At 37.0% G+C, this 15748-nt stretch overlaps 1 pseudogene; it reads right to left on the bottom strand.

Annotated features, from left to right (window-relative positions):
- Positions 1-6627: 6627 nt before the first annotated feature.
- On the bottom strand, positions 6628-7792 carry LOC102508327 (annotated as a pseudogene).
- Between the last annotated feature and the right edge of the window lie 7956 nt (positions 7793-15748).

Raw genomic sequence — 15748 nt, 5'->3', positions numbered from 1 at the left:
GTAATCACTTACTTTCCATGTTGTTTATTCCTGAATAAAATGAAAATCATGACATTTATTCTGTCTACTTAACTGATTGCTTATGAAAACAGTGATACATTTAAATAATGAGAAAATAAATGATTCTTCAGGTATAATAAACATGACTTTAGGGGATTTGGCATGTGGATAATTTCCTGGGCAGAATTTTTTTTCCCAGTTTTCAGCTAAGACCTAGTAAGATAACATGTTGTTAAAAAAAGCGAAAATTTATGCATGACTTACCCTAATATGCTTTCGCATTACTTGAACCTGCTAGGCCATTTATAAAATAACTTCTAGTAAATATTCTGAACATTCAAAGAATTATGTTTTAATATTTGATAGTTGATTAAGCTTCCTTAATTAAACCTGAAGATACACACATCACATACACACACACACACACACACACACACACAAGTGGGTGGAGGGGGCGAGAGGGAGAAGTAAGTGAACGGAAGAGAAACATAGTTTTAGCAATGAACACTCAGTTGGTTCAGCACATCTTGCAATTTACTTTAATCTTTTGCCTTTGACTAAGCTGATTTCTTTTTACTTTACCTCTCAAACATTTCCAGTTGTTTACTGTTACAAATTCAGCTTTTATCATTAAACTTTGTACTTTTAAAATCATACTGTTTTGTTCAAAGTTAAATTCTTCCCCTTATTCATTATTTTTCTGAGTCTGTCAACATTTTCTTAAAACAAAAGGAGATGCTACGGCACAAAGATGAATAAAGTGAGAACATTTGTCATACATCTGAATAGTATTTCAACTTTTATTCCTGTTAAGCACCAGAAAATATGGAAAATTAGCTCAGGATGCCCCAAGTTATAGAAACTTCAATAGAATTGTTTGGATCTATATTCTTGAGTGTCCCAAACCCTGACTTCAGTAAGAGAAGATAGAAAAAGGAAAGAAATTATTATTTATTCATATATACCAAATGATGGGCAAATGTTTTTATGTACTTCATCACAAATGTTTTCCAAATAATAGTGCAGTTAAGAGCATAGCATAAGTGTCAAACTGGTAAAATATATTTATGGCATAAATACCAGAAAAAAGCATAATTTACTCAAATATAAGTGAATTTCAGAGATCAGTCTTTTAAAACACAGCACACGTGAATTAAAGCAAAATAACTAATTTCAAAAGAAACATTATTAAAAATAATTAAGCATATGAAAATATGCTCAACTTCATTCTAGTTAAATAAGTTCAAATTTAAATCCCAAACAGATATCTTTCTACACATTGAACTAGCAAAATGATCCTCTAATAAGAGTCTTTTAAATAGTGCTGAAAATGATGTGGAAAAAATCTCAAGACTTTTTTGCTAGATATTTAAGTGGGAGCAGTCTTTATGAAGTGATTTCCAACATTGATGATATTACAACTGTATACAGTCATAGGTCTAGTGATTCTATTTGCTATAGATAACCTCATTCACAGGCACAAAGGTAATCACTGCAGCCGCTTTTGTGGTAGCAAAAGATAGGAAACAACTTCAGTGCCTATCAGAAGTGAGCTGAATAAATCAGGGACCAACTCATCGCTGAATCAATCATCAACCAAAATGAAGCAGATATATATGCAACAGTTTCTAAAATACACTGTAAAGTGGAAGAGTTCAAAACTGTGCTTAGGATGGTAATATTTGTATCAACAGCAGAATAATGTAGATCACATACAGATACATTCATATAAATTACTTTTAGTTAGGAGCGCATCAAAATAGCATGAAATTTGTGGTCTCTGAATGGGAAAATTGCATCTTGGTATCAAAGTTGGGGGATGACCCACCTTTTAAAATATTCCCTTTGGTAATATTTTAATACATGTCATAATTATGCTGCATTAAAAATAAAACTTTCAAAAACTTTATCTTAGTAAATAATTTGTTTATATTTGCATATTACTACAACAGCTATCTTCTAATGTAGGCAGTAGGGATAGTGAAATTCTTAGAGCAATATTAAGATCTAGGAATTTGAATGAGAGATGGTGAGTCAGCTCAACAAATTTCAAAAAGTTTTCAAAATACGTGTTTTTCACAACTCTTCAGCAATCAGAAATGAAAACTAGTTTGCAGTTTCTAACAACTATTATGCCGTAATTGTCTTTATATTTATCCATATATCTATCTGTATCCAGATACAGATGGACACTGACACACTTGTATATTTAACTAACTTATATGTATATGAATGATAATGTAAGAATGGCATAACTTAGAATGAAGTAACACAAGGAAAGAGAGTTTTATCTCTTTACTGCCAAATTTAAGATTTTACAAAAAAGTAGGTGTTTAATAGTAAATATTTGTTGCGTGAATGAATTGAGAATTTCCCATAGATACAATTCAATCGTGTTTGACACCATTCTGTACTCAGTTACCCACTGATAAAGGAGAATTCTGTTCTGCTATATATACAGCAAAATCATCATATTCATGGAGCATTTCCTGAAACGCTCAAGTAGCAATATTTCTATTTGGTTATCTCTCACACCACGTCTACCAGTAGTAGTGCCTATTTCCATCAGGTGCTGTGTGCACCTTTTTATTCCCATCTGCTCATTCGAGATTGTAAAACACTTTTAGGTTCCCTAAAACTACACGTCTGCAAGTGCCTTAGAAAACTTACCAGTTATGATAAGAGCTTATGTAGAAGTTAGGATGTTCACTGGGAGGCCAGGATCTCTATGATCTCACAAAGGGGCTTAGCTTCTGACCTGCATGCCAATCTGAGTTGATCCCAGATTCATTGCAAACTTTCTGAAATCCACTCTCACACGAGATTTTGACTGAAAAAAAAAATGCTTCTCTTTTGTATTCCCTGAAGGACTATTTAAGTATGAATGATGCAAAATATAGGAGTCTGGGGAAAGTCATTCCCTAAAGTGTGCCTCCCATTCCAATTGAAAAACAGATGTTATAAAGAACTTAACATTTATTATACATTATTAGATTATGAAAAAATAAAGGTGGACTATGCTTGCAGTCAAAGATGTTCATTTGTGCCATAAATGACATCTTTTGACTAAAATCAAAAACAATTGTCTTCTAGTACCCAGGTCTTGTTTCCTAATACTGTCCTCCAATAAAATAAACTAGGACCTCTTAAAGAAATGGCTGATTCTAGGTCTGGGGTAGTGAATGGACAAGATGACATGGAGCATCTTGTAGTGCTAGACAGTAAGGAATAATGAAAAGACACAAACAGTGATGAGAATATGCCAGTGTGACACAGGAGCTGAGTGAATGTACCTCCAGTGGACAAAGATAGAAAGATAATTCAGCAGCAAAATAACAATGAATTGAACTTGTAACTCACAGTATAAAAGTCCATGAGTTCATAATGACATAAATAATTGAATAAATAACTAAATGATAGGGGAGTATAGACAAATCTCACATCAAAAATAATTCCTAATAATTATGTAGATACTCTGCTCTCAAAGAGTCATCTCTTTTTTTATGGATGGTACATAGTGACTAATTTCTAAAAGGTAGAGTGTGGAATGTGGGGAAAAAGTAACTATGGAGGAGACACATGACAAACACTGTCTCAGCCAGGTGATCAAGGTTAGCATCAGTGGTGGTAAGTCACACTGAGAGTATGTAGCTACTGATGTGTGGTGAAAAGAGTGATTTACCCCTGCAGTTTTTCTCCCAATAACCTATAACCCCGGTGTGATCTTGAATAAAATATCAAACCCCAATGTAAGATTTCTGTATAAAATGTATGATTAGTATTTCTCAAAACTGTCAAGATCGTCAAAGATAAGAAAAGTCAGAGAAACTGTCACCGTTTGGAGCAGCTGAAGGAAATATGACAACTAAAAGTAATGTGGTATCCTGGATAGATTCTGGAGAAGAAAAACAGAATTATTAGTTGAAATTTATATTTTTTACTTTTAATACAATACTTTTTAAATACTTTTAATGTATTTAATGTACAAATGTGTTGACATCAATGAATTAGGTGTGACAAATATACCATATGATGCAAGATTATATATATTATATATTACATATATATATATATATCACATTTTTTAATCCATTGGCTGATACTTAGGTTGTTTCCATATCTTGACTATTTTGAACAGTGCTGTAATCAACATGGCAGTGCAGATATTCATTTAATTTCCTTGGATATACACCCTGAACTTGATAACTGTATCATATTGCAGTTGAAGTTTTAATTCCTTGAGTAAACTACATACTATTTTTAAAAGTGGCTGCAGTCCACTTACATTCCCACCAACAGTGCACATGGACGGGGCTCCCTTTTCTCTGTATCTTCACCAACACCTGTTACTGCTTGTCTTCTTGAAGATAGACGTTCTAACAGGTGTGAGGTGGAATCTTATTTTAATTTGCATTTTCCTGATTATTGAGGTTGAACATCTGTTTTACCTGCATGTTGGCCATTTTGATGCCTTCCTTGGAAGAAATATCTTTTCAGGTCCTCTGCTCAGTCTTTAATTGGTTTGTTTGTTTGTTATTGAGTTTCTGTCTTTATATATTTTGGATACAAACCTCTTATCAGATACATGGCTTGTAAATATTTTCTCTCATTTTATAGGTTTTCTTTTCATTCTTTTTATTGTTTCTCTTGCTGTGCATAAGCTTTTTAGTGGATATATTCCCTATTGTTTATTTTCACTTTTGCTGCTTGTGTTTTAATATATCCAAAAAATCATTCTCAGGACCAATGTCCAGGGGCCTCTTTCCTATGTTCACTTCTAGGAGTTTATGGTGATTTGCCTTATGTTTAAATGTCTGGTCTATTTTGAGTTAATATTTGTGAGTAGTGTGGGTTGGGTGGAAGGCAAATTTATTTTTCTGCCTGTGGTTAACCAGTTTTCCCAATACCATATATTGAAGAGACATTAATTTCCCAAGTAAGCATTCTTGACTTCCTAAATGTGATATACCACATTTATATAATAAAATATAAAAATGATGTTATCAGATCAATAAATGCAGAAAAGACATTTGACAAAATACAACATCCTTTCATGAAAAGAAAAAAACCACTTAGAATATAGGGTGTAGAAAGCACATACCTCAACATAAGAAAAGTACTGTTAGTATGTATATATAAGATGGCTGTTATTATAAAAATACAAATTTCAGTAAATATTCATGAAAATGCATTTTCTAATGAAAATACATAGCACATGCTATGTTGTCTCATTTATTCAACGTTCTTTATGTGTGCCATCATTTTTAACCTCATGACAAGCCAATGAAATATGGATTATTTTCATTTCTAATTTGCACAGAAAAATTGAGGGCCAAAATTTCATCTGTATTTCCTGATGTTACAGGGCTACAAGGTTGCAGAGCCAAGATTTGGATCCATCCAGTCTGAGTCTAGAGCTCATATTCTTAATCTTTATGTTCTGCTACCCATCTTGAAGCTAAAACAAGGACAGTGATCACTGCATCAATTCCTGTGATATTTGTGATCACTGCATCAATTCTTAAAGTTTCCTGTGTTTTAGGCCATTTTGCAGATGTTTGAATTATGGGATAAAGTCGAGTAGAGGTGTATATTACTGACTTGGAAGACATATGGAAGTGGTTTAAAACCTTGCTTTGGTACTTAGCAAAATAACCTCAAAGATTCATTTACTTCTCTGGACTTTGGAGTTTTAATCTGTATACTTTCAATAGATGTACCTAACTTTGTCCTTTTTTTTTTTTTTTTTTTTTTGAGTTGAAAGCATGATAACAAAAAAGCACTTGACACATATCAGGTACTCTACTTCTTCCTAAAATGAAAAGATATTTAGAATTTATAGTTTCTCTTTTAGGTAAATCACTTTGGAACATAAGTGATAACTGCAAAATTATACATTGGATGGACATTGTGTCCCAGATATTTTTAAAAAATCATGTAATGCTCCCAGTTTTAATTTGATTTCAAGTACTTTGAACCACACAAACTCCTAGGTTTTCTTTACCTTTATGACTTCTTCTTACTCTATTATTTTAATTTTATATATACAATAACAGATTAGCTTATTTTATTTTCTTCTATGTATCTTACCTTCATTCATTCATTTCTCTGGAATGCAAATAATCATAAACCACTGTATTGTGTGTGTGTGCATGTGGTGTAATGGAGGTATAGTTAAATGAATTTATGACCAAATCATGGTATGTCCATTCTTTTTTATATATTGACTCTACATATGCATGACATGCCAATTTTGTGACACCAGTTTGACACTGAACTTTGTAATGTCCCAGAAGGAAAAAAGAATTGATAATAAGAAAATTTAATGCCATTTTTCTGAATTTATTTGAATAAACTTTGACTGGAGACACAGTCTGAATTGGTAAGTTTGGGCCACTTAAAGTATAAGAAGACTTACACAACATTATAAACTGAGCTATAACTCCATAAAATTTTTTTAAAAAAAGGAAAAAAGTAACTATAAGAAGACTTGTCATTCATTTTGCATGTAGACTCAAAAAGATAACAACTCACAATCATATATGATTATATGTCCTTCCCACAATAATCAGACACCCTCATGTTTGATATCTGTACAGATTCAGTCAAACTATGTTTCAATTCATCTTTTGTTTTCTGATGAAATTTTGATATGCCATAACTTTCTCATGGCATTTTTCACTTCTGCATTCCTTAGCGTGTAGATGAGTGAATGAGAAAGGATGTTGCAATAGTATAAAATATTGCCACCATCTTTCCTGTGGGGAATGTGGTTGGGGGAGTGGATATATATAAATGTACATGGACCAAAAATAAGACAACTACAGTGATGTGGGACGTGCAAGTGGAGAGAGCTTTTATCCTCCCTTCTGCACTGTGGTTTTGCACTAAATGCAAGATAACTGTGTATTAAATTATCAGAATTACAAAATTGCTTGTGCAAATGACCCCACTGTTAAACACCACCAACAGTTTCATCACATAAATATCCATGCCTGCAAGTTTATACAAGGGCTGCATATCACAGAATTCATCAATCAAATTGGGCCCACAAAAAGGTAATCTCAAGACCAGGTTAATCTGAGTCATGGAATGTGTAAAAGACCCTATCCATACAAGAACAATCAGGATGATGCAGACCTGGAAGCTCATGATACCTGGGTAACACAAGGGCTTGCAGATGGGTAAATAGTGATCCATGGCCATGAGGAGGAGAACAAAGACCTCCATGATGCCAAATAAATGCAGTGAAAAGACTTAAGTCATGCACTCATTGTAGGACATGATTTTCTTTGCAGATGTCATCCACAATTAGTTTGGGGTCTGAGGAAGTTGAAAAGCAGGTATCAATCAAAGACAAAATAGGAAGAAGTACATGAGGAATCCCAAGTGTCCAGCTGGACTTGCTGGTCACAGTAATAAGCAAATTTCCCACCATGGTTCCCACATAGAAAATGAAGATTACAAACACCATTTTTTGCTTCTTAGAATCCTATTCACATTCATAAAATGAAGAAATCTGGCTAAGAGCAGGGAGAATATCAAAGCAACCAATTTGTTCATATGATGACATCCTCAGTTTCAATTTCTTTCTTATTCATACTTTAAGCAGGAGGTGAAACAAATTGTGGTTTCTCAAAGAAATATAGCTAGAATTCTTCTTAGAGTCTGAAAAAGATAAAGGTAGAAAAAGTGTCCTAGTCTCCAGCAGTAATTTTTTGCTCTGTATTTTTTTAAATTGAGGTCTCATCAGTATACAATGTGTCAATTTCTGGTGTACAGCATATTTCAATCATACATATACATATACATATATATATATTTGTTATCTTATTATTTTTCATTATAGGTTACTGTAAGATATTGAATATAGTTCCTTGCTCTTAGACAGTAGAAACTTAACTTTATTTTTTATGTATTTATTAGTATCTGCAAATCTTGAACTCCCAATTTATCCCTTCTCACTGCCTTTCCTCCACTGGTAACCCTAAGTTTGTTTTCTGTATCTGTAGTCTGTTTCTGTTTTGTAAATAAGTTCATTTGTGTCTTTTTTCTTTTTTTTAGATTCCATATATGAGTGACATCATATGGTATTTTTCTTTCTCTATCTTACTTAGAATGTATTTTATTAAATTTGTTCATCATGCATTATATCTGCCTTTGTTAATTCAGCATTTTTTGTGAACCAGACATTGTGCTACTTGTAGAAACTACTATTATCAAGTAGGTAAGTACTTTATGGAGTATGACTATTTATTTATGTTATAAATTTAAATTCATGCCTGGTATTAAAATATTATTTTATTGAATCACTACTTTTTCTGATGGGTTATCAGCATAAGATGGTGAAACGAGTGATAGAAAATGATTCTGAATGCTACAAAGAAATTTGGAAATGTGGTGTAATATGCTTTACTACCCCTTGGAGGTTAAATGGTCCATTGCATTTATACTCCTAAAGTGGTTACAGTCAACACATGACTGTCAACTACAATATATTAAAATGGGCAAAGTTATTAATATAAAGTTTTAGAATTTAGTTATATGTAATAAATAATTTGTATATAATAGTATAATAATAATACATACAATTATATAACATATACATGCATACATTATATATTCCAGCACAGTCCTGTCTCAATAAATGGTAAATAGTATAATTGCACTACCTTTCTATCATATTGTCTGGCAGTGTATGACAGTGACATAAGAACATGGTCTGAGAGGTCGGTTAGATTCTGGTTACTGGTTCTTTAATATTTCTGTTCTGGAACTTTCCCCCTTGTGTTTGTTTCCTGACCTGCAAAATGTAGATAATAGCAGTGCCTACTTTGGATTGTTATAAAGATTATTGTTCAATAACAAGATGTTTTTATTTTATTTTATTACAATGAAAGCTTACTAATCAATGTACATTAAAGAAACAAGTAATATTAAGCCCCAATCTGCTAGAATGTTTCAAGCAAAGTTTAGTCCTGGGCTAGGTGTTTCTCCCTTTTCTTGCATCCATTTCTTATCCCCTCTGTGCGGAATCAATGATTTGTAGTGGTTAATTTTTGTCTTTATCTCATAGGTATTCTTTGCTGAAATCCCCAATAACATCCTTTTGATCTTTTCATCAGTTGAGTGAACATTGGACTCCACACACATTTTATTGATAACCTGAAATTACTTTCCTACTACATAATTTCCTAGTGGCATTTTACATCTGGCCATTTCTCAAGGTATAGATTAAGGGATTTAACATGGGAGTTATCATCGTGTAGAACACAGCAACTGCTTTATCAATAGGCAAAGTAGCTGCAGGTCTCAGATACACAAATATGCAGGGCACAAAAAAGAAGACAACTGCTGTGATGTGGGAGACAAAGGTAGAGAGGGCTTTGCATCTCGGCTCCAAGCTATTTGTACTTAGGGAGTACAGAATGACTACATAGGAACCAATCAAGAGAAGGAAGTTTCACAGACACATGAACCCACTGTTTGCAGCAATAAAGAGTCCTAAAACGTGGCTATAAAAGCAGATGAGATTGAACAAAGGATTCAAATCACATGTTCTGAACAAGCTAGCTAAAGGACTGTTTCCACACACATTCAGATCTCAGAAGTGAGCATGTGGAGAGGCGTTCATTCATCCAGCATAAATGGCCTGGGTACAACTAGAAACAGTGACTCTGATTTCTCAGCATGTTTCCTAGATCTGGTTTCCAAGTAAAGGCAGTTTGCATTGGAAAACCAAGTTGAAATGAGTGCCTCCCCATAGATATATAAGTAGTGTACTTCCCCTAACCCAGAAACTCTGCATTCCCAACAAGCCAGCTGAAGGATGGCTTCCACACACCTTCAGATCTCAGAAGTGAGAATGTGGAGAGGCATTTATTAATGCAGCATAAAGGGCCTGAGTACATCCAGAAACACTGACTGATTTCTCAGCATATTTCGTAGAACCGGTTTCCAAGTAAAGGCGATTTGCACTGCAAAACTGAGTTGGAGCAAGTGCCTCCCCATAGATATGTAAGTAGTGAAGTTCTCCTTACCCAGAAGCTCTGTGTTGCCAACAAGCTAGCTGAAAGATGGCTTCCACACACATTCTGTTCCAAGAATGGAACACTTGGAGAGGCATTCTTTTATCTAGCAGTAGGATCATGGGTACATCTATAAACAATTACTCTGATTTATCAGCCTGTTTCCTAGAGCCAGATTCAAAGGAAAGGCACTTTGGGCTGGAAAACCAACCTAGAGCCAGAGCCTCACCATAGATAGCTAAGTAGCATAGTTCCACCAACCCGGAAACTCTGTGTTGCCATAAATCTGGCTGAAGGATGGCTTCCACAAACATTTGGGTCCCAGAATGGAACAAGTGGAGAGGCGTTCTTTCATCTAGCATAAGGGACATGGGTACATCAAGAAATACTTACTCTTAATTATCAGCATGTTTCCTAAAGCCGATTTCAAGGGAAAGGCCCTTTGCACTGGGAAACTGAGCTGGAGCCAGTGCCTCCACGTAGATATGAAAGTAGAATATTACCCCAACACAGAAATTCTGTTGCCAACAATCTAGCTCAAGGACGGTGTCCACACACATTTGGATCCCGGAATGGAGCATGTGGATAGGTGTTCTTTCATCAAGCATAAGGGGCATGGGTACATCTAGAAGCAGTTACTTTGATTTCTCAGCAAGTTTCCTAGAGCCAGTTTCAAGGGAGAGGCCCTTTATGCTGGAAAATATAGCTGGAGCATCTGCCACCCAATAGATATATAAGTATCAAAGTTCCCTTAACCCAGAAGCTCTGTGTTGCCAAGTTAGCTGAAGGACGGCTTCCACACACATTCAGGTCAAAGAATGGAGCACGTGGAGAGGCATTCTTTCATCTAGCATAAAGAACCTGAGTATATCTATAAACAATTATTCTGACACCTCACCATATTACCTAGAGCTGGTTTTATGGGAAAGGCACGTTGCACTGGAAAATCAAGCTGGAGCAACTGCATCCTCATAGATATGAAAGTAGCGTAGTGCCCCTTACCAAGAAACTTTGTGTTGTTAACAAGCTAGCTAGGAGAGTTTCCACACACATTTGGATCCCAGAATGCAGCATGTGGAGAGGCGTTCTTTCATCTTTTATAATGGCATGTGTACATATAGAAAAACTTAATCTGATTTCTCAGCATGTTTTCTAGAACCCATTTGACGGGAAAGGCACTTTGCTTGGGAAAACGGGACTGGAATGAGTGCTTCCACACATATATGTAAGTAGCGTATTTCTCCTAACCCGGAAACTCTGGGTTGCCATTACATGTCTATGGGGAGGCACTCGCTCCAACTGGGTTTTCCAGCGCAAACTGCCTTTATTTTGAAACTGGACCTAGGAACCATGCTGAGAAATCAGAGTAAGTGTCCCTAGGTGAAACCAAGCTCTTTATGATGTATGAAAGAATGCCTCTCCACGTGACCACATCTGAGATATGAATGTGTGTGGAAGCCGTCATGCATGTAGCCTGTTGGGAACACAAAGTTTCGTGGTGAGGGGAACTACGTTACTTCCATGTCTATGGGGAGGCACTAAACCAACTGGGTTTTCAAGCACAAACTGCATTTATTTCAAAACTGGCTCAAGGAATCGTGCTGAGAAATCAGAGTAAGGGTTCCTAGATGTAAGCAAGCCCTATATGATGGATGAAAGAACGCCTCTCCACATGCTCACAGCTGAGATCTTAATGTGTGTGGAAGCCATCATGCACGTAGTGTGTTGGGAACACAGTTTCATTGTGAGGTGAACTATGCTACTTCCATGTCTATGGGGAGGCACAGGCTTCAACTGGGTTTTCCAGCACAAACTTCCTTTATTTGGAAACTGAGTCAAGGAACCATGTTGGGAAATCAGAGTAACTATTCCTAGATGTAACATTACACTTTATGATGGATGAAAGAATGCCTCTCCACATACTCACATCTCAGATCTGAATGTGTGTGGAAGCAGTCATGCATGTTGTTTGATGGGAACACAGAGTTTCATGGTGAGGGGAACTAAACTACTTATATGTCTATGGGGAGGCACACTTCCAACTGGGTTTTCCAGCAGAAACTCCCTGTATTTTGAAACTGATTCTAGGAACCATGCCGAGAAATCTGTATAAGTGTTCCTAGGTGTAAGCATGCTTTTTATGATGGATGGAAGAACGGCTTTCCATGTGACAACATCTCACATCTGAATGTTTGTCGAAGCTGTCATGCATGTGGTGTGATGGGAACAGAGTTTGGTGGTGAGGGTACTATGCTACTTACATGTTTATGAGGAGAGACTCACTCCAACTGGCTTTTCCAGCACAAACTGCCTTTATTTCAAACCTGGCTCTAGGAACCATGCTAAGAAATCAAAGTGTTCCTAGGTAAAACCATCTCCTTTATGCTGGATGGAAATTCGTCTATCCACATACTTACATCTCAGATCTGAATGTGTGTCGAAACCATCATGCATGTAACATGTGGGAACACACTGTTTCGTGTTGAGGGTAACTGTGGAACTAACATGTTCATGGGAAAGCACTCCCTCCAACTGGGTATTCCAGTGCTAACTGCCTTTATTCCAAAAGTGGCTCTAGGAACCATGCTGAGAAATCAGCATAAGTATTCCTAGGTATAAACATACTATTTATGCTGGATGAGAAAACAGCTCTCCACATGCTCACATCTGGGATCTGAATGTGTGTCGGTGCCATCACGCATGTGGTGTGTTGGGTACACAGAGTTTCATGGTGAGGGGTACTATTACATGTCCTTGTGGAAGCACTCCCTCTAACTTGGTATTCCAGCACAAACTGCCTTTATTTTGAAAGTGGCTTTAGAAAAAATGCTGAGAAATCAGAGCAAGTGTTCCTAGTTTTAGCCATGGCTTTATGTTGGATGAAAGAACAGCTCTCAACATGCTCACATCTCAGATCTGATTGTGTGTTGAAGCCATCATGCATGTAGCATGTTGGGAACAGAATTTTGTGGAGAGGGGTAGTATCAAAATTAGATGTCTATGGCGAAGCAGTTGTTCCAACTGTGTATTTCAGCACAAAGTGCCTTAATTTCATAACTGACTCTAGGAACCATGCTGAGAAATCAGATTAAGAGTTCCTAGGTGTAACCATGCCCTTTATGCTGGATGGGAGAACGGCTTTCCAAATGCTCACATCTCAGATCTGAATGCACTTGGAAGCCAACATGGATGTAGTGTATTGTGAACACAGATTTTCATGGTGAGGGGAACTATGCTACTAAAATGTCTAAGGGAAGACACTCAGTGCAAATGTGTTTTCCAGCACTAAATGCCTATTACTTGGAAACTGGCTCTAAGAACCATGTTGAGAAATCAGAGTAAGTGTTCCCAGGTATAACCATGCCCTTTATGCTGAATGAAAGAATGGCTCGCCACATGCTCATATCAGATATGAATGTGTGTTGAAGCAGTCATGCATGTGGCGTGTAAGGAACACAGAGTTTCATGGTGACAAGTACTATGTAACTTACATGTCCATGGGGAAGCACTTCCTCCAACTAGGTATTCTAGTTCAAACTGCTTTTATTTCAAAACTGGCTATAGGTTTCATCCTGAGGAATTAAAGTGATCCTAGTTGTAACCATGTCCTTTATGCTGGATGAAAGAATGGCTCTCCACATGCTCACATCTCAGACCTGAATCTCTGTCAAAGCTGTCATGAATGAGGCCTGTTGGGAACACAGATTTTCATGGTGTGTGGTTCTGTGTAATATACATGTCTATGGGGAAGCACTCGCTCCAACTATGTATTCTAGGACAAAGTGCCTTAATTTCAAAGCTGACTCTAGGAACCATGCTGAGAAATCAGTGTAAGAGTTCCTAGGTTTAACCATGCCCTTTGTACTGGATGAAAGAACGACTCTCCACATGCTCACATCTCAGATCTGAATGGGTATGGAAGCTGTCATGCATGTAGCGTGTTGGGAAAACAGAGTTTCATTGTGAGGGAAACAATGTAGCTTACTTGTCTATGGGGAAGCACTCCCTCCAACTGGGTATTCCAGCACAAACTACCTTTATTTCAAAACTGGCTCTGGGAAACATGCTGAGAAACAATACTAAGTGTTCCTTCATATAACCGTGCCATTTATTCTGGATGAAAGAACGGCTCTCCATATGATCACATCTTAGATCTGAATGTTTGTCTAATTAGTCATGCATGTGGCGTATTGGGTACACAGAATTTCGTGGCAATGGGTACTATGTAACTTACAAGTCCTGGAGGAAGCACTCCCTCTAACTGGGCATACCAGTTAAAACTTCCTTTATTTGAAAGTGGCTCTAGGAAACATGCTGAGATATCAGTGTAAGTGTTCCTAGGTATAAACAAGCCATTTATTCTGGATGAAAATAACAGTTCTCTGCATGCTGACATCTTAGATCTGAATTGTATCGAAGCCATCATGCATGTAGCGTGTTGGGAACAGAGTTTCATGGAGAGGAGTAATATGAAAATTACATTTCTTTGGGGCAGCACTCCCTCCAACTGGGTATTCCAGTGCAAGCTGCCTTTATGCCGCAATTGGCTCTAGGAACCATGCTGAGAAATTAAAGTAAGTGTTCTTTGGGGTAACCATGCCCTTTATGCTGGATGAAAGAATGGCTCTCCACATGCTTGCATTTGAGATCTGAATGTGTGTGGAAGCGGTAATTCATGTAGCATGTTGGGAACACAGAGTTTCGTGGTGAGGGTACTACGCTACTTACATGTCTATGGGGAGGCATTCACTCCAACTGGGTTTTCCTGTGCAAACTGCCTTTATTTCAAAAGTGGCTCTAGGGACTATGCTGAGAATTCAGTGTAAGTGTTCCTATGCGTAACCATTCCCTTTATGATGGATGAAAGAACACCTGTCCACATACATCTGAGACCTTAATGTGTGTGGAAACCATCATGCATGTAGCGTGTTGGAAACACAGAGTTTGTGGTGAAGGGTACTAGCTACTTACATGTGTAAGGGGAGGCACTCGCTCCAACTTGGTTTTCCAGTGCAAACTGAATTTATTTGAAATCTGGCTCTGGGAAACATGCTGAGATATCAGAGTCAGTGTTTCTAGATGTACCCAGGCCCTTTATGCTGGATGAATGAACGGATCTCCACATGCTTCTGAGTTCTGAATGTGTGTTGAAGCCATCCTTCAGCTAGCTTGTTGGGAACATAGATTTTCTGGCTTAGAGGAAGTATGCTACCTACATATCTATGGAGAGGCACTTGTTCCAACTCGGTTTTCCAGCACAAACTGCCTTTAGTTCGAAACCGGCTCTAGGAAGCATGCTGAGAAATCAGAGTCAGTGTTTCTAGGTGTGCCCACACCCTTTATGCTTGATGAATGCACGCCTCTCCACATGCTCACTTCTGAGATCTGAATGTGTGTGCAAGCTGTCCTTCAGCTAGCTTGCTGGGAATACAGAGTTTCTGACTAAGAGGAACAACGCTACTTACAATTCAATGCAGAGGCACTCACTCCAACTCCATTTTATGGCGCAAACTCCCTTGGAAACTGGCTCTAGGAAACATGCTGAAAAATCAAAGTAGATGTTTCTGTATGTACCCAAGCCCTTTATGCTGGATGTATGCACTCCTCTCCACATGCTCACTTCTGAGGTCTGAATGTGTATGGAAGTCGTTCTTCAGCTAGATTTTTGAGAACACAGAGTTTCTGGCTTTGGAGATCTACGTTAGTTATATATCTATGTG

The sequence above is a fragment of the Camelus ferus genome, chromosome 36, assembly GCF_009834535.1.
Source record: "Camelus ferus isolate YT-003-E chromosome 36, BCGSAC_Cfer_1.0, whole genome shotgun sequence".
Classification (NCBI taxonomy): domain Eukaryota; kingdom Metazoa; phylum Chordata; class Mammalia; order Artiodactyla; family Camelidae; genus Camelus; species Camelus ferus.
Note: the sequence above shows the minus strand (reverse complement) of the source record. Positions and strands in the feature narration are given on the sequence as shown.